Source organism: Callorhinus ursinus, unplaced genomic scaffold (assembly GCF_003265705.2).
Source record: "Callorhinus ursinus isolate GAN/ISIS: 27379988/994484 unplaced genomic scaffold, GSC_fseal_2.0 scaffold2, whole genome shotgun sequence".
Taxonomy (NCBI): Eukaryota; Metazoa; Chordata; class Mammalia; order Carnivora; family Otariidae; genus Callorhinus; species Callorhinus ursinus.
Genome location: NW_027397064.1, coordinates 10,777,110 through 10,802,201, shown reverse-complemented (window position 1 = coordinate 10,802,201; position 25,092 = coordinate 10,777,110). Strand labels below are relative to the sequence as shown.

At 38.1% G+C, this 25,092-nt stretch overlaps 1 long non-coding RNA gene across 1 annotated transcript in view; it reads left to right on the top strand.

Annotated features, from left to right (window-relative positions):
- The window catches only part of LOC141370158 (uncharacterized), an 81,300-nt gene extending 76,624 nt beyond the window's left edge, over window positions 1–4,676 (top strand). The window contains exon 4 of the long non-coding RNA XR_012373977.1: window positions 4,563–4,676. This is a non-coding gene — a long non-coding RNA (uncharacterized lncRNA). The remainder of the gene's footprint in view (window positions 1–4,562) is intronic.
- Window positions 4,677–25,092: the final 20,416 nt, after the last annotated feature.

The following is a 25,092-nucleotide window of genomic DNA, read 5'->3' as shown; positions in this document are numbered from 1 at the left end:
ACATTACACAGTAATGTAAGTACTAATGTGAATTTATATAACATCTGCCTAATCCTTCATTTGCCAGCCATAACATATAATTCTATTTATCCTAACAAAGCGAACTAAATACAAAACCTACCCATTAAATTGACTATTTTAGTCTCTTTTAAAAACTACTTACTTTTCCAATAATGGAAACATAACTGAATTCAGTCTTCTGATGAAAAAAATATTGAGGGAAAAAAATAAATAAACAAATCACTGATTTATTTTCTTTTAATATACATTGATGCAAAATGGGAATTCAAAGTACTTTTTGTTCCTCTTTAAACAATAAATAAAGAGGATAAGGGACTCCCCATAAACCGTTTAAATTTTATAATCTTATTTTAATTAAAAATAAAAAGATACCAGGGTGCCTGGGTAGCTCAGTTGGTTGAGCCCCCGACTCTTGGTTTTAGTTCAGGTCATGATCTCAGGGTCATGAGAATAAGCCCCACGTTGGGCTCACTGCTCAAAGGGCAGGCTGTTTGAATTTCTCTCCCTCCACCCCCCCCTGCTTGCACAAACACACTCTCTTCTCTAAAATAAATAAATAAATCTTTAAAAAAATTAAAAATAAATAAAAAGATCTTTTCAATTTTCCAAGATGGCAGTTTAATTTCTCACATATTTTCCCCTCCCCATACACTGCTAATACACTCCAAAAATATAAACATATATTCTTAATACAATATAAGTATGAACCAAGACCAAATTGTTATTTCACCGTTTTTTAACATGACACTAACTTCAAAAGTCATCATGGAGAAAACTGATTACCTTAAAGTTAAAACTTTTATCACACAACAAACTCCCTCCAAAATAAACAAACAAAAAAACCCCACCAAGTCAAAAATCAAATGACACACAAGAAAAGCACTGGCAACTTGTGATACAGTGTTAATATCTCTACTACACAAATTATTCTTACATATCAGGGGAAAAAAAACCTAGAAACCACAATATAAAAATAGCACAGAAAGATGAAAAGATAATGCACTAAATGGCCAACATATTTCTGAAAAGATGTTTATACTCACTGATAATAAAAAGTAAAATAAGCAAATCAAATCAAAGTAAAATTCAGATTTGCAAAAATGTAAAAGAATCATATCACATGATATCAGTATGCATGTGGGAAGTCACTTTCATGCATTGTTGTTACAAGTGTAAATTTGCTATTTCTGGAGAGCACTTTAGAAAACTAAATTAAAATTTTCACCTATCCACAGTGACACAGAAATTTCACTTGTAGGAATCTATCCTTAAAATAAATATGCAGACAAATAATATTCAAAGATGTATAGTAACAAGTTGTTGAGTACATCATGAGAAACACTGTAAATATCCATTAATAGTGATTTGGTTAATTAATTATGGTACTATATAATGATACGGGGGATAATACGTAGCAATTTGAAATGTCATACATCTATGGTTATTGAAACAGATATTTCTGTAGAGTTATAATGTAAAAGGCAACTAAGAAACAGCATGTATTTCTTATGCTTTTAGAAATTAAAATTTGTACTTATTAAACATATCCAAAAACTTTAAAGAACATTGAGGGAAAATGCCACAATCCAACTGATTTTTGTTTGTATTATAGCCCAATCTCGAATATATATGCATAGTTATTTACATATGCAATTGGTATCCATTTCTTAAATACCTTATTTAAAATATATTTATATTTTTGGCAAGGAAGACAGATTGTTAAAGGAGATTTTTATTTATTGCTTATTTTATTTATTGCTTGTTTAATGTAAATCAAAGAAGGCTTTGGGATTTTATGAATCCATGATGATGAAGCCAGTTAACAACCTGCTGACAGTTGCAGTCTCTCCTCTGTTCCACCTCATGGTTTGAGATTCCTGCATTAGGTCTCAGGGCTTTCTTTTAGATAGCTCTTTCTGTCCCACCACTCAGCCCTAAGGATCCAGTTCAGCTCACTCCTCCAGCACTGCCATGTGTGCGCTGAAAGCAATGTTCTCACAAAGGGCGAGGTTTGGGGATGCAAGGAGATCTTTATTAGTGGAGGAACTGTTCAGTGCCTACAAACGGAAAGCCCTATGATACAAAAAGCATGCTTTCTGCAATGTTTCCAGGTAAAATAGTAAATTAGATTTTATATATAAAATGCAGAAATTCGTGCTTCTCGTGCAATTTCAATGAACTGCATTTGTCCATTGAGCACTCAGTTGAGATTAATGATATCCATCAATTACTATAACAGTAAATTCTCCTTCTCCCGTGTTATTATCCCGTGTTTAACTCTATGTCCTTTAAGGGAAATTTGTTTGCCTTAAATTAAATTTATAAGATGGAACAGTAGTAGGACTGACGAAAGGCATTCATGGGGGATTCCATAGAAAGGACAGGGAATTCAGAAAAGTAACCACGGGTTTGTAGCTTCTGTGTGTGTTTTTTTGTTGTTGTTTGTTTTGTTTTGTTTTTGGTGGCTCTGCCATTTTACTTCAAGCATTGGATGAGTCACTCTAGTTGTGATTGCTCAGCATCAGGTGGTTCTTACACAGAGGCACCTGTAGAGATGGGAGGATACTTCTAAAAGCCTGCCTACCTTCTGGTCATCTACTCTTAGCTACCTTGCTCCCTTTTAATCACTCTGTGACTATCAACCTACCGGACTATTTCTTAAAATGTGGTCAAGGAGATCCCCTTGGTAACTAGAAGAGTAGACACATTTAAGCAACAGTGGGCTACTCTTGCTTTAACCCTTCAGCTCCTTTTCATTCTGATAAAGGCATGTAACCTCATGGGCCAACCTCTATTACACCCCTGCTGTCAGTTTCCTGACCAAATCCAACCGAGATTTTTTTCCATTCCTCCAGGTTAATGTTAAATAAATTCAATCTTGATGGTCTCAAAAGATCACAGTAGAGAAGTAGAATTAAGGCAAGCAGAGTTGGAAGGAAAAGGTACAAAGAGCCATAGGTTGGTTCATTTACAGCTTCTTGTGAGAAGGCAAGTCATCTATTGGAAACCATCTATTGCAGTAGAGTATCTGCAGCAAGACAAAGCATCTGAGAAATGGTGAAATTAACTGTGCTCTTTAAAAATAATAATGATCCTCAAAAAGTTAAAAATAGAGCTACTCAATGAACCAGCAATTGCACTACTAAGTAATTATCCAAAGGATACAAACATAGTGATTCCAGGGGGCATATGCACCCCAATGTTTATAACAACAATGTCCACAATAGCCAAAATATGGAAAGAGCCCAGATCTCCATCGACAGATGAATGGATAAAGACAATGTGGTATATATAATATATATGGAGTAATATTACTCAACCATCAAAAAGAATGAAATCTTGCCATTTGCCATGCCATTTGCAAAAAAAATTGAGAGGGAGGCAAACCGTAAGAGATGCTGAACTCTAGGGAAAAAACTGAGGGTTGCTAGAGGGGAGGTGGGGGGGAGGAAGGGGTAATTGGGTGATGGGCATTAAGGAGGGCACTTGATGTAATGAGCACTAGGTGTTATATGCAACTGATGAATCACTAAATTCTACCTCTGAAACTAATAAAAATAATGATAACAATAATAATATCTAGGAAATCATTATATTTGATATATGAATAAGCAAAATAATGAAGCATTATGCAAAGTAATACTAATTAGATTATCTTTCGGAGTCATCAAATACATTGCAGAAAAAAGAATAGAGGCAGGGGCATCTTATGATAAAAGTATGGAAAGAAAAGAGCTTGGGGGTACTGCAAACAACAGTAAAACCTTCTTCCAAATTTTGCTTCAGGCAATCTTTCTTAAAATGGCTTCATGGAGTTCACATGTTCTTTATTCTTGTTGAGCAATATCCAAGTAATTTATTCCCATTGACCATCAGCAAACATGTAAAGGTGTATTTCATTAATAGAAATGGTGTTCACAAAGAATTAGGGACTCCCTGCTCATTTCCACTTAGGCCCACAAAATTGAAAGATTCCGAAGATGGGTTATAACTTGCATTTTCCTTGGGCTCATTTATTTTAATCTTCTTCAAACAAAAAAAATGACTATAATCCTGTGTATATTACAGAATTCTCCTATCTGCCACATCTAGGACAGGCATACTATCAGATAATGTTAATTTTTGTTAAAGCATTAATTATTAATAACATTTAATCATTTTAATAAAGGTTATTTTGAACTATTGAATGAATATAATCCCCCAATACCGTTTAAGGAGGTTAGATGATGCTAACCAGAGGGCATTTTGCTGAACACTGTAATAAGCCAAGAGAAGAAAATTTCTACATTTAATAGAGGGGCAAGGGATTTGGAGACCTTGAGAAATATTTGAGAGAAGGAGATTGTATTTTAGGAAAAGCTGGATGCTGTGTGAAAGGAAAGATGTAAAGGGACAAGAGGAACTTGGGAGAAGAAAACAAGGAAAGACCAATGCATGAACTTTTTCTAAGTTTTAAATTGTTTATGCTATAACCCAATTCTGTGCTTTTTAAAGCACATCTTCAATCGATTCTACACTAACACTTGATTTTCTCTTACTAGAATGTGGAGAACATGAACAGGTAATTTCAAGAGGAAGAAGAAGGTATAACTGACATTTGGGTCACTTATGGCATTTTTCAGTAGTTTCAGCTATATCCCATGTATGGAATAAAGCCTTTTTTCCAAAAGATTCTCAAAACCCATTAAAAGCTGACTACCTTTTTCTCACTCATTGTCTTTGCATCGGCCAGTTAGCACCTTTTGTGTATTTATTCAATAATGTACATTGAACACCAACTCTAGGAGACACAGCTAGGTTTTTTAAGAATCCAGTGTTGAATCAAATGTCCATCTTGCCTTCAAGTGGAACACAGTCTAATAAGGACACAAGACCCTGACACTGTTACTTACAATGCAGGGAAGAAAACAAAAAAAAAACACTGTAAGGATGAAAGATTAAAAGATTTGCTATAGGGAAAAGGAATTAAGAAAGAATATGTGGAAGGGTTAGCACTTCAGTTGAATCTAAGAAGAGATTTGAAATCAACCGAAATAAACGAGTCAGATGTTTCCAAAAAACACAATGTGATCCACAACTCAGAATTTTGTTATGCTAAGGGTTTCTATGGTAAAGCATCCCACCCCCATGCAAAGCTCACAGTCCAAAGAATAAAATTTGGGTAATAGAACAAATCCGTTATGCAATTCACACTCCCACCTATAAAAACCAAACATGTCAAGGGAGAATAACAAGAAGAAAACCTTATGCGCTCAGGAGATGTTAAATGTAATATATAGTCTAAATTCTTTGATATTTTACCTTTCCTGAGGAATAGAGGGGTAACCAAATTGCTGCTGGACCATTCTACCCTTAGAAAGGGAAACACTGTGGGTAAAACCAGCCCTGCTGTATCAGATACAGTCACGGAGCCCCTGCGACCCACTTAACTCTTTCTCATTTAAAATATTCACTCTTTATGGGCACCCAAAATATGTCTCCTCTCCAAAACCACGGCATTGCCCTTCAAGAGTAGGGGTCAAAATGGAGAATAGAGAATTACAGAAGCTGAATCCTAGTAACGTTGCCCCAAAGATATAAAGTCTGATTAGTCTAAGAAATAATTTTCTTTTTACTTTATCTCTTGAATTATACAACAGAAATAATTCAATCCCATAGGAGTGCATAAACTCCAATTAAAAGTGTAATTGTAATGGGAGGAAGCAGATTTCTTCAAGAGAATATTACCCTAGCCCCATACCCAACAGTGTGAGCACTTAAATTTCTTTACCACTGTGTAATCTGGTGCTGCTTTACAGAAATGCTTCCATCTCTAACAAGCCCGAGCCCCAACCATGCACACATTCAACCACAAGTTAAATCTAATTACTGAATATTAATGAAGTTTTTGTAGGAGGAGCTACTGAGTTTTCACACATTTCCTTATTCAAAACTCTCTTGATTTCCACAGAACTCTACCATCTGTCATGATACTAAATATGACTGATCATTAAATAAATAAGTGATTGAAGAACTTATCCAATTAATTCCTTCTGGGCTTCCTGCATTGCAAGAGTCAAGCCAAGTCAGTGTTAGTTCGCTACTGTCTCTAGCTTCCTATTGTTCTTGCTGCCACTACATCTCCAGTAATTACACATTTCCTCTTATTGTTAGATATAATTTTGTGTTTATCAATCCTGTATTCTGAACTATTGTTAAAGACCCTTAAAGTCATTCAGAAGTGCTTCATATTGTTAGAATTGAAGATAAATGTGATGGAGTCCTGACTCTCCCCAACCCCAAAGACACACACACACACACACACACAGACACACACACACACACACACACACATTATGATTATTCACTATATTTGGTCACGCTAAATAAAATCAACAAGCTGGGTCAATAAAATTTAAGACCTTTATTCCCCTGGATGGGACTTAGAAGTAAGTAATGCAATAAAGGATAATTTTGAACCATGGAACAATCTTGCCTTAAAACCTCATATGAGGTCACCACTGTAACTGAATTACGTTTAGATTATCATGCCATGGGCCTCTTCCCATGACACTCCTCATTTTTACCACTCTGATGTGGTTGAGAACATTTTTGTGTGTGTGTGTGATATTACACAAATGTCTCTCTATGAGAAACCATCGGAGAATTTCTTCTTATTTCAGGTTCCAACAATTTTTCTGTTTCTCCTAAGTTACTAATTTTGTTTTTCATCCTATGAATGTTGTGAGTTGTAGAATTTATCACATTTCCCTTTTTGTATTTATTGCTATAAAACCCAGTCCAGACAAGTCCATAATCCATATCTTCGTGAATGGCCTCAGGACGACAGCTGGAGTGAGGTCAATGAGGCACATAAAGCCCAAGAACCAAGGAGTCACTCAGGATGCTTCACCTACATTATGCCAGCTCTGACCCTGCAGAGCCTTGCAACATGGGAGCTAACTTAACCCTTAGTGCACCTTATGTTTTCTTAGTTCATCAATTTCTCCCTTACATGTATTTTTATCTTGTATGTAGTTTTAATACTATAAAACTATCTTTAAAGATTATAAGTAGGTAAATCATCTAAAGCAATAACAAACCTAGTGCGATCAAAATTGCCCAGTAAAATATTTCTGCTGTACTATCAGGACTTTAAGAGAGACTGTGTATCTACCATTGGTATTTGTACAATGTTTACAGGTTTTTGTACTTTTAGACGTGTTCAGCTAACAAAGAAAAGAGATTGCATGCAGCAGTGTTTAACCAAGCAGACTCTAGAGGTGGTCTACTAGGGTTCAAGTTCCAGCTCTGCCATTTCACAGCTGCAAGAATAGAGGAGAGTGACTTAACATCTCTGTGCCTCTGTTTCCTCATCTATAAAATGAGCATAAACTACTTCAGAAGGTTGTTATGAAGACTAAATGGATTAAAGGAAGATATTTAGCACACTGAGACCTAGTAAATAATATAAAAGCATTTGTATCATTCAAGTACCAATTCTTTCTTGTGCTGTATCTCCCACATTTAAAACAACGTTTTTTCACAATGACTTCCTACTCTATAAGCATTAAGCATAACTATGTATAATTCAAAGATGGAAGTAAGAAAATGCACCAAAAAACATGTGGACTTCAATAATCAACCTTGACATAATAAAGATCTTGAAAATTTTCACTACTATCCTTAGAGAAAATAGCTGAACAAACTTAAAATCTCAGAACCATCAGAAAACTGAGGTTGCAGAGCAAACCATCATCCCAAAATCTGGAAAGAGAGAAAAATCTAGAGTCAGAGTTGCTTACCTGGAGCAGATAGCCATGACTGCTGGACACATAAACTAGTAGGACACTTAAGGATAGTTTTGATAAGTTGCTGGAGGCTGAATGTTCACTACAATAAGAAATCCCTGGGTCTGCAAACTTAAGAAGATCCCCCACATTTCTGTGGGTTTTACCTACAGGAACCACATAAGGTATTTCCAGTGGAGATCCCCCAAAGATCCCCACCTGGCTCAGACAAGGGGAGGAGAAGAGAAATCATTGTGAAATTCACCCAGAAAGTTCTCCACAACAAAGGTCTATTCCCTGAGGAAAAGGCATTTACCAGGCCTTATGCCAGCTGGAAAGGGCATTCTCCTCACTGTAGCCCTCTTCAGCTTTCTCATCTCACCTAAAGGGAAAGGAGGGATACCACCTAGAAAAAGACTTGGGAAGCTCACAGCCTAGAGAAGCAAGTCCACTGTACGACTGAGATTTAATCATAAGATTACAGAACACTCCCCCTACCCCACACAAACCATCAAACTAATGGCAGTTATGATAACAGTGTGCACACTCAGTGAGGAGGAGTATTTAGGGAAACTCAAAGGACAAAAACCAAAGCAAGGACAGTAGAGGAATTTGGAGCCTTGGGTATTTGCAGCTACAGCAAACAGTAAATGCAGTCAAATTCCTAGCCATATTGGCACAAGTCCTCACACTAAAAGCCTATTTACCTGAGTTCTTATTACCCAATGCAAGATATTTAGCTTTCAAAAGAGTTTAAGGCATTCCAAACAAGAAAGGAAGAAAGAAAAAGAAAGAAGAAAGAAAGAAGAAAGAAAGAAAGAAAGAAAGAAAGAAAGAAAGAAAGAAAGAAAGAAAGAAAGAAAGAAAGAAAGAAAAGGAGGGAAGTAGAAAGGGAAGGAACTATGGAGAGAAGGAGGAAGGAAGGAAGGAAGGAAGAAAGAACAGTCTGAAAAGACATAGCAAGCATCAGAAACAAACTCAGATATGATACAGAGGTTGGAATTATTTAGACAAGAATTTAAAATAACTATGATTAATATGTCAAAAATTCAATGGAAAAGTAGACAAAATTCAAGAACAGATGAGTAATGTAAGCAGAGAGATGAAAACTCTAAAAAAAAATCAAAGGAAATTCTATAAATGAGTTCCCTTGATGGGTTCATCAGTACACTGGATATCAAAAGATAGAAGTACTAAAAAAATAATTAAAAGGAAGAGAAATACAGAATGTCTTGAATGGGGTTCATCAACAGACTGAGGAAAGAATTAGTGAATGAGAAAATAGGTCAACAGACACTTCCCAAACTGAAATGCAAAGAGAAAAAAGAATGAATGGTTTTGGACAGAACATCCAAGAGTAATGGGACAATTTCAAGAGGTATAACATACACACAATTGAAATATCAGAAGGAAAACAAAGAACAGAGCAGAAGAAATATTTGAAATAACAGTGGCCAAGAACATTCCAGAATTAATGACAGACACTAACACCTAGGTCCAAGAAACTGAGAGAATACTAAGCAGAATAAATATCAAAAATAAAAAAAAGAAACAGTTACATATAAACAAACTGCAGAAAACAAAACACAGAAAAAAATTTCATAGAAGCCAGAGGAAAAAACACCTTACCCATAGAAAAACAAAGATAAGAATTACAAAAACTACCATAACTCACCCAATGTGAATTAAATCATTCAATGGCCCTACTACTATTATGAAAATTGAATTAATGATTTAGAAACTACTAAAAATGAGATCTTTAAGCCCAGATTTCTGTGGCGAGTCTACCAAAGGTTTAAAGGGGAATTAACACCAAATCTACACAATCTCTTCCACAAAATGGAAAAGGAAGAAACAATGCTCAATTAATTTTATGAAACTATCCTTATATCAAAACCAGACAAACACAACACAAAATGAAAACTACAGGCCAATATTGCTCATAAGCATAGAAGCAAAATCCTCTACAAAGTATTATCAAATAGAATTCAGCAAAATGTAAAGAGAATTATGCCCTACTACCAAGTGAACTTTGTTCCAAATATGCAAGACTGTTCCAACAATCCAAAATCAATCAACATAATACCCCTCATCAATAAGCTAGAGAAGAAAAATCATATGACTATATCAACTGATGCAGAAAAAGCATACAACAAAATACAAAACCATTTGTTACCTAAAACTCAGCAAACATAGAGTGGAATTTCCTCAACTGAATAAAGAACATCCATTAAAAAAATTCTACAGATAACATATTTAATGGTGAAAAACTGGACACCTTCTCTTTACATTTAGAAACGAGGCAAGGATGTTCTCTCTCACTCTTCCTATTAAATGTCCTACTAAAAGACATACTTGGGTGCCTGGGTGGCTCTGTCAGTTAAGCATCTGTCTTCTGCTCAAGTCGTGATACCAGGGTCCTGGGATCAAACTTAAGTCTGGCGCCTTGCTTGTCGAGCAGTATCTGCTTCTCCCTCTCCCTCAGCCCTCCCCCAGCTCATCCCTCCCAAATAAATAAATAACTAATAAATATAATATCAATAAACAAATAAATAACAATAAATGTGGGGTTTTGGCAAAGAAATAAAGGCAAATCATTGAGGAAAGTAGGATCTTTTCAACAAATGGTGCTGCAAAACGTCAGACAAATCCCAACTGAGGAAAGTTATGCAAAATACCTGACCAGTGATCCCCCAAACTGTCAAAGGCAGCAAAAACAAGGAAAGTCTGAGAAACTCATAGCCAAGAGGAGGCTAACAACACACGATAATTAAGTTTGATGAGATAGCTGATACGGAATCTTGGAAAAGAAAAAAAAAAAAACTGGGGTGAAAACTAAGGAAATCCAGATAACATGCGCATTTTATTTAAAATAATGTATAAGCATCAGTTTATAAATTGCAACAAATGTGTTAGACTAATGAAGGATGTACACCTTCATCCTTGCATATGGAAATTTTCTATACTATTTTAGTAATCTTTCTGTAAATTTGTAATTGTTCCAAAAGAAAAGGTTTATTTAAAAAAGAATATCCTATGTTTTAATCATCAATAATCAATCTAAAAAGTCATGGTTAACATTTTGGCATCTGTACTATTCATCTATTATATTAGAAGTGTGCATATTATAAAGACAAGATTTTGTATTATTTTTATATGTGTGTTTGTGTGTATATGTTTATGCACATTAACACATTGGCTATACAATGGTACTCCTAAGTAAGTACAATGGTACTTACTTGAATTTAAATTACTTTCTTATTTGGAGCATATATTATTTGTAAGGTAGATAGACTGTGCTAGATGATTGAAGTTGGTGCTTAAGAGCCAACCAGTCTTGGCCATATCTTGGTTCCATGACTCAACAGTTGTGCTAACTTACCTCCTGTATAACCTTCCTATGTTTCATTTGTATAACCTATAAAATGGGGAATTAATATGGGGGTTCTTGTGAGGCTTAATGATTATATATCTCATAATAAATATATAAAATAAAAAATATAAATATAATTTTATAAATATAAAATATAATAATCTGTTGAACATAATACATATCATATATAATAACAGATTATATATAATATATGTTATGCATAACATTTATCATTATATGTGTATATACACACATGTATATATTACAGCAATGGCTTGCACATAGTTAGTGATCAATGTGTATTTGCAATGATTGTGAACTTGCCAAAAACATCCTGCAAGGGAATTATTGTTATTACTGATTTTTAAAGGGGAGTCCTGAGGCTCTGAGAATCTTCATAATTTTCCTAAGGGCTCACAGCTAGTAAGGGACTCTGCGGGATTTGAAAACAGGTATGTGAGTCTGAAACCAAAGCATATGCCCTTTTAATCACCACATTTGCAGGGGCGCCTGGGTGGCTCAGTCGTTAAGCATCTGCCTTTGGCTCAGGTCATGATCCCAGGGTCCTGGGATCGAGCCCAGCATGGGGCTCCCTGCTCCGCGGGAAGCCTGCCTCTCCCTCTCCCACTCCCCCTGCTTGTGTTCCCTCTCTCGCTGTGTATCTCTCTGTCAAATAAATAAATAAATAAATAAAGTCTTTAATCATCACATTTGCTATCAGTAATAACTACTGTGATCACAGAATGAAGAGGCATTTCTTAGGCTTACTATTGCCAGGAAGAAAGTGACTCATCATAAATATTTTCACACAAAATGAAGTTCATTAAGGATTCGTTACACTGTTACTGACAGCTTAAACTCATGTGTTTAAACAGTCCAAAGAAATATAAAATTGGGGAAATTCTGTGCAAGTTTTAGAAGTCAGGGAAATATGCTGTTGATAGGCCAGAAACTTCAGGATTTCTTCAACACAGAATTTCTTCAGGGTATTGATAAATCTAAAATAAGGGATGATTAGCCAACACACAGTTTACTATATGTTAAAGAAATGCCCCAAACACAAGTAAGAGGGAGCACACTGACTTGAACCCAACAGCATATCAAAATTTGAAGAAGAAATCACCATCTGTAAGACAGTGCTGTGGGGCCGTGGATGGCGTGGAGAAGGTAGCTTTATAGATACTGTAAGTAGAATAAACACCTACCACAGAAACAGACCAGTTCCTCAAAAATATTCATTCAAACACATGTAAATTCAGCCCAGATTGATTTATTAGCCACAAAAGTGAAGGTAATGCCACCATGTTTCCAAGTGATGAGAACAATAATAGAGAATGGAAGAATTCTCTGATTTTATTATCTCAACAAGATAAAGAAACAAGCAAGCAAAAAAAATAAGGGAATATTGGATTTCAGCTAGTCGTTAGACAAGATGGACCTAACAGACACTTACAAAACATTCCATCAATAGCAGCAGAATACATATTCTTCTCAAGTGCACATGGGACATTCTCCAGGGGAGATCACGTTAGACCACAAAACAAGCCTTAATAAATTTAAGACTGAAATCATATCAAGCATCTTTTCCAACCACAATATTACAAAACTAGAAATCAATCACAAGAAGAAGACTGGAAAATTCACAAATATGTAAAAATTAAACAACATGCTCCTGAAAAACCAATGGGTCAAAGAAGAAATCAAAAGAAAAATTAAAAAAATATCTTGCAACAAATGAAAATGGAAACACAACATACCAAATCTTATGGGATGCAGCAAAAGCAGTTATAGGAAAGAAGTTTCTGGTGATAAATACCTACAAAAAGAAAAAAAAAAAGACCTCAGGCAGTGAGATACCACTATACACCTATGATAGTGGCTAAAATAAAAAGCAGTGACAACAAATGCTAGTGAAGACACTGAAAACCTGGATCACCCACACGTTGCTGGTAAAAGGGTAGAGTGATAGAGCCATTCTGGAAAAGTTAGGCAGTTTATTTTAAAGCTAAACATAAAACTACCATACAACATAGCAATGACATTCCTGGGCATTTATTCCAGAGAAATGAAAGCTTTTATGTTCACACAAAAACCTGTACAGTAATGTTTATGTGTATGACAGCTTTATTTGCAATGGCCTCAAGCTGCAGGTGACCCAAATGTACTTCCGTGGGTGAATGGATAAATTTTGTTTCTACACCACGAATACTAGTCACCAGTATACAGAAATAACGTATTGATACACAAAACAACCTCAGTCAATTTCTAGGGAATGTAATGAGCAAACAAAAGCAATTCCAAAAGTTTCCATACAGTATAATTCTATTTATATAATATTCATGAAAGGAAAAATTTTAGAAATGGAGAAAATACTAGGGTTACCAGGGGTTAGGCACAGAATTAAAGGCGAGAGAGAAACACATGGTTATAATAGAGCAACACAAAACATCTTTGTGGTGTTGGAAATGTTCAGAATATTGACTGTTGTGGTGAACATATGAACCTACACCAGTAATGAAATCGTACAGAACTTAACACACACACACACACACACACACACACACACACACAAGTAAAACTAGGTGCAAATAAACAGGTAAAACTGGGGAAATCTGAATAAAATAGATTATATCGATGCCAATACTCTGGTTGTGATATTATACCATAGTTTTGTAAAATGTTACCATTGGGAGAAACTGGGCAAAATATAAAGAAGTTTTTACTGTATTATCTTATAACTGTATAGGAATCTATAATTATTTCATTTTTTAATGCAGTTGTTAACTACAGGAAAAAAACATGATGTATAAAAAGTAACAATAGCAAAATGCTTGCCCTAACAATAGTTTTTATATAGTCAAAATAAGAAAACCACTGAAAAATGTAAAAAAGAAAAAAAAAAAAAACAAGATCTAAAATAAACAACCTAACTACACCCCAAGGAACTAGGAAGAAAAGAACAAATTAACCTTAAAGTTAACACAAGTAAGGAAAGAAAAATGATAGGAAATAAATGAAATAAGGACTAAAAGGACATTTAAAAAAAAAAATCAATGAAACTAAAAGCTGGGTTTTTTTAAAGAGGAAAAAAATAGACAGTTTTTAGCTAGACTTCCCAAGAAAAAGAAAGAGGACTCAAATAAACAGAATTATAAATGAAAGGGGAGAAATTACAACTGATACTAAAGAAATTTTTGGATCATAAGAGATTACCATTAAATGCCAACAAATTAGACAACCCAGAAGTAGATAAATTCCTAAAAACATACAACCTACCAAGACTGAATTATGATGAAATAGAAAATCTGAACAGACCAATTACTAGTAAGGAGTCTGTTAATTAAAAACATCCCCCCCAAAAAAAGTTCAGGACCAGATGGTTTCACTGGCAAATTCTACACAATATTTAAAGAGAAATAATACCAATCATTTTCAAACTCTTCCAAAATAAGTTAAAAAGGAGGGAATACTCCCAATCTTATTTTTTGAGGCCAGCATTTCTTTGACACCAAGCCAGACAAGGACTCTGCAAGAAAAGAAAATTACAGGCCAATATCCCTGATAAACATAGATGCAAAAATCCTCGACAAAATCTTAGCAACCTGAATTCAACAATATTAAAAGGATCATACGACACAATCAAGTGGGATTTATTTCAGGGATGCAAGGATGGTTTGACATCCACAAATCAATAAAAGTGCACACCACATTAACAAAATGAAGGATAAACGTCATATCGTCTCTATAGATGCTGACAAAAGAATTTGAAAAAATTCAACATCCTTTCATAATAAAAACTCTCAGCAAACCAAAGATAAAGGAAACATATCTCAACATAATAAAGGCCATAAGTGAAAAGGCCCTGGCTAACATCATAGTTAGCTGTGGAACATCAAAAGCTTTTTCTTTAAGATCATAAAAAAGATGAGGATGCCCTCTCTCAACTCTTTTATTCAATATAGTATGGGAAATTCTGGCCATAGCACTAAGGTAAAATAAATAAATAAATAGATAAATAAATAAATAAATAAATAAATAAATAAATGAAATAAAAGCCATCCAAATAAAAAGGGCAGAATTAAAGCTGTCTATATTTGTGGATGACATGATATTATGTATAGAAAACCCTAAAGACTGCACCAGAATACTGTTAGAACTAATAAACAATTTTTAAAGTCAAAGGATAAAATATCAATATACAAACATCACTTGCCTTTCTATACACCAATAAACTATCAGAAAGAAAAAATAAGACAACTCTCCCATTTGTCACTGCATCAAAAAGAATAAAATTCCTAGGAATAAATATAACTAAGGCAAAAGATCTGTACACTAAAAACTGTAAGACATTAATGAAAATAATTGAAAAAGACACAAATATATGACAAGATATCCCATGCTCATGCATTTAAAGAATTAATATTGTCAAAATGTCCATACACCCAATGCAGTCTACAGACTTAATGCAATTTCCATCAAAATTCTAATGGCATCTTTTCAGAATTAAAAAAAAAAATCCTAAAATTTGTATGGAACCATAAAAGACCCCAACAGCCACAGGGAAAGAAGAACAAAGCTAGAGGCATCACACTTCTCGGTTTCAAACCATATTACAAAGCTATAGTAATCAAAACAGTATGGCATTGGCATAAAGATACACATAGGTTAATAGAACATAATAGACGGGCGCCTAGATGCTTCAGTGGGTTAAGCATCTGACTCTTGATTTCAGCTTGGGTCATGAGATCAGGGTCGTGAGATTGAGCCCTGTGTTGGGCCCCATTCTGGGCATGGAGCCTAAGATTCTCTCTCTCCCTCTCCCTCTGCCCCTCCCCTCCCAGTTACCCCCCGCCGCCCCCCCACTCACACACATTCTTCTCTCTCTCTCTCTCTCTCAAAACAAACAAAAAAAATAAAACATAATAGAGTTCCAGAAATAAACCCATGTATGTATGGTCAATTAATTTTCAACAAAATAGCCAATAACATACAAGGGGGAAAGGATAGTCTCTTTAATAAATGGTGTCGGGAAAACTGGACAGCCACATGCAAAAGAATGAAACTGGATTGATATCTTACACCATACACAAAAATCAACTCAAAATGAATTATAGAGTTAAACATAAATCTGAAATCAAAAAACTCCTAGAAGAGAACAAATGGGTAAGCTCCTTGACACTGCTCTTGGCAATAATTTCTTGGATAAGATACCAAAAGCACAGCCAACAAAAGCCAAAAGAAGCAAGTGGGACTGCATCAAACTAAAAAGCTTCCATAGAGCAAAGAAATAATCAACAAAATGAAAAGACAACTATGATAAGGGAGGAAATACTTGCAAAGCACATATCCGATAAAAGGTTCATATCCAAAAAGTACAAGGAACTCATACAACTCAATAGCAACAAAACAAATAATTCAATTAAAAAATGGGCAGTGGAACTGAATAGACATTTTTTCCAAAGAAGACACACGGCTGACCAAGCGGCACATAAAAAGGTATTCAACATCACTGATTATCAGAGAAATGCAAATCAAAACTACACTGAGATATCACTTCACACATTTGAAGTTAATGGGTAAGCTCCTTGACACTGGTCTTGGCTATTATCACAAAGACAAGAGGTAATGGGGCACCTGGGTGGCTCATTCAGTTAAGTATCTGACTCTTGATTTCAGCTCAGGTCATGATCTCAGGGTTGTGGGATTGAGCCCTGCATTGGGCTCCATGGCTGGGGGTGAAGCCTGCTTAAGATTCTCTCTCTCCCTCTCCCTCTGACCCTCTCCCCTCCTGCTTGTGTTTGCTCTCTCTCTCTTTCTAAAAAAAAAAAAAAAAAAAAATAGCGCTAACAAGTGTTTGTGAGGATGTGGAGAAAGGGCACACTTGCACACTGTTGGTAGGAATGTAAACTGGGGCCACCACTATTGAAAATAATATGGAGGCTCCTCAAGAAATTAAAAATAGAACTACCTTATGATCTAGCAATCCCACTTCTGGGGATGTATCCAAAGGAAGCAAAGTCATTATCTCAAAGAGATATTTGTACTCCCATTTCATTATAGATTATTTGCTATAATCCATGCCTAAGTGTCTGTCAGTGTAATGAATGGATCAAGAAAATGTGGCATCTAGACAATGGAATATTATTCAGCCTTAAAAAAGAGGGAAATCCTGTCAGGCATGATGACATAGATGAACTAGAGGGCATTATGTTAAGCAAAATAAGCCACAAAGAGAAAGAGAGATACTGCATGGTATCACTTGTAATAGAATCTTTAAAAAAAAAAAAACAGAAATAAAAAATTAAATTCACAGTTGGGGGGCCTGGGTGGCTCAGTTGTTAAATGTCTGCCTTCGGCTCAGGTCATGATCCCAGGGTCCCGGGATAGAGCCCCGCACCGGGCTCCCTGCTCCGCGGGAAGCCTGCTTCTCCCTCTCGCACTCCCCCTGCTTGTGTTCCCTCTCTCGCTGTGTCTCTCTCTCTGTCAAATAAATAAATAAAATCTTTAAAAAAATTAAATTCACAGAAACAGAATAGAAAAGTGGTCATCAGCAGCTGGGGGTGGGGGAAAGAGAGAGAAAAATGTTCCAAACTTTCAGGTATGAAGTGAATAAGGCCAGAGGATCTGATGTACAATATGGTGACTATAGTTGGTTAACACTGTTGTATGATTGAAATTTGCTAGGAGAGTAGAACTGCAATGTTCTCTCACATACACAATAGATAAATATGTGAGATATTAATGTGTTAGTTAACTTGCTGGGGGGAATATTTTCACCATGTATTCATATATTAAATCATCATGTTGTACACTTTAAATACCTCACAACTTATTCGTCAATTATACCTCAGTAAAGCTGAAAAAAAATAAAAAGAAAGGAAAAGAAGCAAAACAAACTGCTTGACAGAAGGGCTAAGCTCTCATTACCTCACTATCCCTCACACTTTGTGCCTCTATCTGGTGAATACAATTATCATAAATATAAAAGTGTTCCTTTTCCCTCATCTGAGCCTATAAGATCTAACAAGGGACCATACAATATTTATTAAACTTACCAAAATCTGTGACATTAGACAACCTTGGACATGTAAAGATGAACAGAGAAGAATAACCAAACACAAAAAAAGAGACTTCAGTCCAAAAGAAATGAGCCGATCCAAGAAATCAAGCAAATATTCCTCAATGTCACTGGATTTACTGCAATGTAAGGAGAACGATTTGAGGAAAAGTTAAAGAGAATATTGCATTTATGAATCTATAATATTAACGAAGTATGAGTCGGCCATCTTGGAGATCTAGAAGGGATACCGATTTCTAGATTTACAAGCACCATGGAGGCAGCACCACCTTCATGAGAATCCTGAAAACCCTTGCTGATTAGAGAAGAGATGAGCTTTTTTATTAAATAAAGGGAGATTGTTCAGAGACTACTCAATAACCATGAGTTGAGAACAAAGATCTGCAGATGATGAGAGAAAAGACGGGACACAGAAAGATATCTGGGAACCAGGACACAAGTGTAGCAGCAGTTTCAAGAGAAAACAGGAGGCAGATGAGAGGCAGACTCAAAATACCATCAGAGAGAACTCTGCCAGAACTGAAGACAGGTTTGAGGCTTGGGGTCGAAGGGGCCCGTGATTGCCAGACAAAACAAATGAAAAAAGCTACATATTCTTATGATATGTTTTCATTTCAGAAATAAAACAACATTCCAAATGAATTCAGAGAGAATAATAAAGGGGTTGTCTGCAAAGGGTGAAGTATTCATTTTATACTAAAATTCTTTTCATAGCGCAACATGACAGAAAACAATGAAACCATGTCCACAGAATTTTGATGAAAAATGGCCGTGAAAGAAGAAATTTATAGCAAGATGAGAGAAGAGAAGCAGATATTTTCAAACATGGGAAGCCTCAGGAGCTTCTTCAACCAAATATATTTTCTGGGGGAAAAAATGTAAGTTTAAGAGACTTAAGTGAGAAAATATAAGAAAGCACAACTCCTAGGCGTTGTCTTTGTTTATAAGGGACTGCCATAGCCAAGGAACCTCGACTTGCTGCCTTAAACAGCTAGAAGTCCAGAATCAAGGTGTTGGCAGGGTTGGTTTCTTCAGAGGGCTTCTCTTGTAGGCTTATAGATGACTGTCTTCCCTCTGTATCCTCACACGGTCTTCCCTCTGTACAGAGAAATGTCTATGTTGCCTCCTCTTCTTCCACACATACCAGTCACACTGGATTAGAGGCCACTCTAATGACCTCCCTTTAATAACCTTTGTAAAGACCCTATCTTCAAAAAATAGTCACTAAGGTACTGGGAGTTAGGACTTCAGCATAGGGATTTTGAGAGACCACAGTTCAGCCCATAACAGGCATAAATAGCTACACATAGGAGAAAATGTTAAAATGGCCATTTCATTAATGAGCAAATTTTTAAGGAAAATGCAAATTTTAGATTTTGACTCAAAAAACAGAAAACTCTGAGATGAGTAATGATGTAAAAATGTATCAGATTTTTGAAAAAATATCTTGAAATGAGAAACAGAGGACTTCACTCATGCTTTTTTAATAAACGTTCAAATCACAGATACTTCTTAAGCAACATAAACCATTCCAGATCAAAGAATTATAGGAAAGCTGGGCGCCTGGGTGGCTCAGTCGGTTAAGCGCCTGCCTTCAGCTCAGGTCATGATCCTGGAGTCCCGGGATCGAGTCCCGCATCGGGCTCCCTGCTCGGCGGGGAGCCTGCTTCTCCCTCTGACCCTCGCCCCATCTCATGTGCTTTCTCTCTCTCTCAAATAAATAAATAAAATCTTTAAAAAAAAATTATAGGAAAGCTATTAACCCACTCCATAAAACGAGCATAAACCTGGTCCCAAATCCTGACAAGAATGCTCTAGTGGACCAAAGACTCTGCTGCCATCCCCTTTCCCGTGGGCGAGCGATGCGATTTGAGAGTCACAAGCCCCCGGCCTGGCTGTCCAGAGTCCCAGGTCTTTGTGGCCATACAACCGGTTAGAAACGTCCAGATGATGCAGTCGAAGCAAATCAAGTCTTCTAGGGAGACTTGTTGTAATTATCGGGAAAAAAAAAGCACTCTCTCCTGGGATCCAAGATGTTAAGGCCAATTAAAGCCTGGAATTAACAGTCCAGAGCCAGGACTGGCTACATAATTTGTGGAGACCCATCCAAAATGAAAATCACTAGGAATTTTAAAATGACTGTTATGGGTTGGATTGCGTCCCCCCCAAATTCATACACTGAAGTCCTAATCCCCAGTCTCTCGGAATACGATCTTGTTTGGGTAGAGGGTCATTACAGATATAATTAGTTAAGATGAGGTCATTAGGGTGGGCCCTAATTCAATATGACTGGTGTCCTTGTAAAAAGGGCAAACTTGGACACAGAAACCCAAAACACCCTGTGAACGACAAGGCAGAGATCATGGCGATGCATCTACAGGCCAAGGAACACCCGGGATTGCCAGCAAACCAGCAGAGGCTAGGAGAGAGGCCTGGAACAGATTCCTCCTCACAGCCTCAGAAGGAAACAACCCAGCCAACACTTTGATCTTGAACAAGAGATCACTTCCAGCCTCCGGACTTAATTGTATAAGCCCCCCAGTTGGTGGTACTTTGTTCCGGCCGCCCTAGCAGACAGATACAGTGACAACAGAGAATTAAAGCAAACACTGGGCCCTTCTAAGCTCGGGGCCCTGTACCACTGCACAGTTTGCGTGCCCTTGAGGCCAGCCCTGCCTGCAGCTGTCCAGGCCACCAGGTGGAGAGAGCCGACCTGAGGATGAAAGTCTGACAGAAGGAAAGCAGACCTGAGGGAGGGAGTGGCAGTGGGAGAACCAGAGAGAGTGTGGAAGCCCGCGTTGAAGCTTTAAATCGCAGGTGTCACTTCAGGTCTTTACAGAGGGGCCGCCAAGATGTGATTAGACATGAAGGAGAAATGCCTGTGAAGGGTAAGTGGAGGAGGAATCCAGAGAGAACAGGAAGAGCCTTCAGTTTGCACCACTGATATGACACTTGAAGCCGTGAGGCAAGCAAAGAGATTTCTGTAGGAAGAGACTTAGATTGCAGAGCAGCTCAGAGAAAGTCCTGGCCAGACCGATGAGAAGCCCCAGAGCAAAGAAATCAAAGGATGCCCATGAGGGGCAGGAATAGCTGGGCTCCAGTACGCCTGCCTGCTCAGCTACTGGCTGGGAGGAACCTGAAGAGAGCATGGCCATGACCTGAACACGGTGGTGGGTCCAAAAGTGCAGCACCCGGGGGCTGTCAGCCAACCACACTGGACCCACCCGATTCTCTTAGAGTGACATCCAGTGACACAACTTGACGGCCATCATCACACACCCCTCTCATCTCATGAACCCACTTCAAACGTTCAATCAGGGAGCAATAGGACCACAATCCCTACAGCGTCTCCTCCTGGGGACACACACAGGAGAAGGAAGTTGGTGGGATAAAAGGCAGCCCCCATCTCTGTGGCTGGACCTAGGGCCATATCTGGTACTCATTCTCTTCCTCTCCAACCTCTACTTAAAATTCTCCTCATCCTCATCTATCTCCTCAGCTGGTCTTGGTAGTTTACTTGGTGGGGTGATCCAAACCTTTATTCCTTGGGGTATAAGCCCTTGGTCATGACACCAGCCTCAGCCTGGGATTGCTAAACAAATCTGTTCATGGTTACAGTGGAGCAGAAGAGCACCTGGGTTCCATACGTGTTTCTCCATTATGTAAAAGCCACCTTTCATTCTCCGGCTGGTCAGGGTCAGTTGCCTCTAGACTGAAAGCAACACCTCCTTTTACCTGCTGGTCCCTGGGCAGACCGAGTCCATGCACTGGGGCCAGCCATAGTTTATATATAAATGGAAATTCAGTAGTGTCCCTAGCAAACTGCCCCTGCTTCTCCCCTTTGGCCTGTGGACTCATAGTCTTCCTGTTGGGGACACAGCATCATACAGACTCTCTCCTATTCAGTGCACGTGCATCCTGAAATATAGCACTTGGCCTCACAGAAGACTGCAAGCAGGCTAACATTTCAGCTCTGCCTTCAGTAGGGTATTCTAATGTGCTATTAGATTGCCTCTTTCTGGATGGTATATAACGTGACCCATGACTCCATAGTAACAGGCTCACTCCTACACCCTTTTGGCTGGGATGTGGGTATCCTGGTTGGATTCTATATTACGTGGCATCCTGTGTCTGTGGAACAGGTAATCATGAGCCCCTACAAGTGGTGCCAGCTGAGGTCCTTTGGGTGAGAAAGGCAAAACCATACCAAATAAATCTCTGTCCCTGCAAGGATCTGCCCTGCAAAATGGGAGACACCCAATGTAGCCAGCTTGCTACCAAGTAGAGAAGGAGATTCTCGGAGAAAAGTATCCAACTGGATATCAGCACTGGTCTCTGTTCCTAATAGGTTGAACCTTCAGAGGCAGAGGTAGCATTGACTACAGGAAATGGGAGTCCATGCGTAGCTTCTACCTCAGCCACTCAGTTCATAGGCCCCACTCTGCCAGTTCTGGGATGGCTCAGGATGCTAATATGAACTGGCAGAATCATCTGTCTCCCTAGTTTTCCAGTGTCTTTTCAGAGGTCGGTGCTTTGTGACAGGCATACAGAAATCACACCCCATGCCCACTCACATATGTCCATCCACATGCTTCTGCTCCAGACCTCCTTGTCTCCAAATTTCCCATCCTTTCTCTCACAGGCTCTGACCACTTTTAGCTACTTCTCCACCTTCAGTTACTTCTCCTTTGGCATGGGAGCACTGCCCACAGCTCCATCTTTGGAAAGATTTTTTTCTTCTCATCTGACTCTCAGAGTGACCTCTGAGTAGCAATAACGAGCCCTCCTTTTGTTTTTAGTTTGCACCAACCTATCAAGCTCACCCACCTGCAAATCACATTTGGGCTTTTTCTGCTCCTTCAGCTGACCATATGGGAACCCCTCCCTACAGCGTAGCCAGAGGAACAAACTGAGAGAGGGATGCTGGTACAACTTTGGTGGAAGATATGGGAATCTGAGCTACTTGCTCATGCTGCTTGCTCATAGTATCTGGTCCTGTTTGGGCTCCATCCCGGATGTACGATCTGCATTACAATGGATGGCTGCTGTGCCCAGCTGACTGCATCACTTGGTGGCCCAATAGGATCTAGCTCATAATAAGTAGTTCTAGATGCATGATCACTTGTTGTCCCATAGTGAAGTGTTCTGCCTCTACCAGACCCCAGTCAAATGTCAAGATCTGTTTTTCAAAAAGCATATGGTGCTCACTCAAATGGAGTACCCTTGCTTCAGAACTTCAGGATTTTCTCTGTAATTCTCCCCGTCAGGCCTGCTCTTAGTTCCACACTTTATCTTTTCCTATCCCTGATATTTCCAACATAGAGTTGACTGGGTGCTATTGCCCAAATGGCAGAACAACATACACTACAGCCCGACCAATTATAGAGTCCTTTCTTACTGCAAGCCCCACTCAGAGTTGGCAGCCTTTCATGTCACCAAGCACATGGGACAGAGCTGCATTACTAGGACTGGGGTGTTACCTCCAGAACCTGAAGAAGTTTGCAAAGAGCTGTATTCCCTGCTTTCTTAGTAGTAGGCAGTGCAAGATGTCGCCATTTGGCTTTTATTTTGAAGGTTGTGTCTTGGAACTCTACTGCCAACTGGATTTCTAAACCTTTACTAGAGAAATGGATCCCTGATTCATCACTGGCTTTAATTCCCAGCCTCTAGAGTGCATGTGATCTCACCAAGTTCTCCAGCGTACTAACCACGTCTTGCTCGGTCTGCGACATCAACATGATGTCATTGATTTACTAGCAATGTGATGTTCTTTAGAATATGTAGATGGTCAAGATCTCTTTGGATTGTATTATGGAAGAGGGAGAGAGAGTTAACATAGCCATGAGGCAAAACTAATCACATTCATGTATTCCTCATGAATGTGAACTGTTTCTGCCCCTGTCTTTTGATTGGAATAAAACGGAATGCATTCACCAAATCAATAGCCACATGCCATGTACATAAGGCCTTACAAACCTACTCTAGCAATGATACCATATTTAGTACAGCAGCTGTGATCAGAGCCACTTGATTGCTTGTGGCAGTCTGTAGTCATTCTTTTGGATTAATCCAGTTTTTGCAGGGGCCAGACTGGTGAATTAAATGAGGAGATGGTGAGGAGCACCGCCCCTGTATCTTTCAGCTCATTAATGGTGGCATTAAGCTTCACCATTCCCCTGGGCTACAATACTGTTTTGATTTACCCTGTTGGTGGAGGAGAGGAACGAGGGAGGATGGCCCAATTCTTTTTTTTTTTTTTTTAAGATTTATTTATTTATTTGACAGAGAGAGACATAGTGAGAGAGGGAACACAAGCAGAGGGAGTGGGAGAGGGAGAAGCAGGCTTCCCGCTGCGCAGGGAGCCCGATGCGGGGCTCGATCCCAGGACCCTGGGATCATGACCTGAGCCGAAGGCAGACGCTTAACGACTGAGCCACCCAGGCGCCCCAGGATGGCCCAATTCTAATCCTCCTGCTGTGCTCAGTCATTGGCCAAGAACAGACTAAGAGAAGGCGGCCAGAGCCTTAATACTAAGGTGGGTTCCAAGGTGCAGCAACCGAGACTGTCCACCAACTACTAATGGCAGAAATGAACTATACCTCTCTGGTCACCACAGCTGGATCAAGCTACATGAATATACCAATCTCCATACCTCTATCTATGGCCAAATATGTAACATTTCATCATACACAAGTAAGATTTACCCCTTGAATTCAAGTATTTAGTCACATTAGAAGACATTCTAGTAGAATTCGTCAAATTACTGGGTTGGAGGTGGGGAGAACATATAAGCAAACAAAAGATGGCAATAGTTTTAGTTTTCTGTATACTCAAAAATTCAACATGCAAGA